Source organism: Aplysia californica, unplaced genomic scaffold, assembly GCF_000002075.1.
Source record: "Aplysia californica isolate F4 #8 unplaced genomic scaffold, AplCal3.0 scaffold00274, whole genome shotgun sequence".
In the NCBI taxonomy this organism is placed as follows: Eukaryota; Metazoa; Mollusca; class Gastropoda; order Aplysiida; family Aplysiidae; genus Aplysia; species Aplysia californica.
This window is the reverse complement of record NW_004797544.1, coordinates 639,039-640,405: the sequence shown is the minus strand read 5'-3', so window position 1 is coordinate 640,405 and position 1,367 is coordinate 639,039. Positions and strand designations below refer to the sequence as shown.

At 38.5% G+C, this 1,367-nt stretch overlaps 1 protein-coding gene across 2 annotated transcripts in view; it reads right to left on the bottom strand.

Moving 5' to 3' along the window:
• The window catches only part of LOC101852772 (tubby-related protein 3), a 117,874-nt gene that overhangs the window by 109,167 nt on the left and 7,340 nt on the right, over positions 1-1,367 (bottom strand). The window lies entirely within an intron of this gene.

Sequence of the window (1,367 nt, the reverse complement as noted above, 5' to 3'; positions counted from 1 at the left end):
GAGACAGAGAGAGAGAGACAGTGGGTGAGAGAGAGAAAGAGAGAGGGAGGAGAGAGAGTTACATGGACAGTTCTATAGTAGCCCCATACGCGATTTGGAAAATAAATAAAATTTGTGGAAAAAACATCGAAGAAAGAGTGCGTGTAACAAAAACGTTTGGGCCGCGCTGACAATAAACTTCGATTTTAAGTAAGGGTTGCGAAATATCGTCCCAGAAGGTGTCTAGAGCTCGATATAACAATTTCCCGAAGCAGGAATCGATCTCGGGTCTTCTGTATGCAACTGCCAAGAGCCCAGACATAATTGTTGCGTCACATGCGAGTTTGTTAAAATGGCGTGGGAATAGCAGTATGACGACGGTAGTTTAGTTTGGTAAGGGTTTTACGGCGGTCGCAACTGCATAAGGCCATATGAACGCACGACAGTACTACCGTTTTTAGTTTCAGTAAGAGTTCTACGGCACTTGCAATACTATAGGGCATAAGGTCATATAAGTACCGAAGATTAGAAGTGTTACAAGAGAGAAACAAACACAAAAAGAGGAGGAGAGATCAGGACGATAGATGTTTGATAGAAAAGAAGGGAGCACCAACAACCCACTTACCTTTTTTAAAAACTCAAAACCCAAAGTAGTATAACCAAGGACCTTAGAACCGTGTCTGTCTATCTCCTTGCTTAATGTCGCACTTCAGGACACCCGCATTGATTCTGAGAACGAATTACTTTTCACCCCGGGTGCACACTCCTCAGCTGATGACATCGTTAACAGAATGTCACATGAATATTTATGAGGTAATTGGGGGGGGGGGAGAACTACAAGCGTTTATACATCAGAGAACACTGAGTATTTCTTAAACATATAAATGTTATATGTGAATAGTGCTGACAAAATGAGTTACTTCTCGGGTTTGAACACTATGGAAATAGATACATCAAGCTCATATGTGAAGCTTTTACAATACGTATGAAATAATAAAAGGCATGTTATACGTAAAGAATGTATGGCATCAATGGAAAATCTACAAATTTGAACCTAGTTTGAATTTTTGGCTAATATCTTCATTTGTGGATTGCGAGAAGTAACTCATTTTGTCAACACGTCACACATATCATTATGCATCAGAGCGTCTTTTGCATTGAAGTGATACCACTCACATTTCTATGGGTTTGATAGTCCTAATTAAGCAATTTTAGAAGTTTCTGTATATTTAGAAGTATTCCATAGAAAGTATTTTAAAAATAAATTGAGTTATGGTGTTTCGTTCTTTTCTTCCGTTTTCGCTTTTCAGATATCTTTCGATAGCATAATTTTTTATTTTCAAAATTTTGGCGTATTGGTTAGATGTTTTGCACCACACACACACACA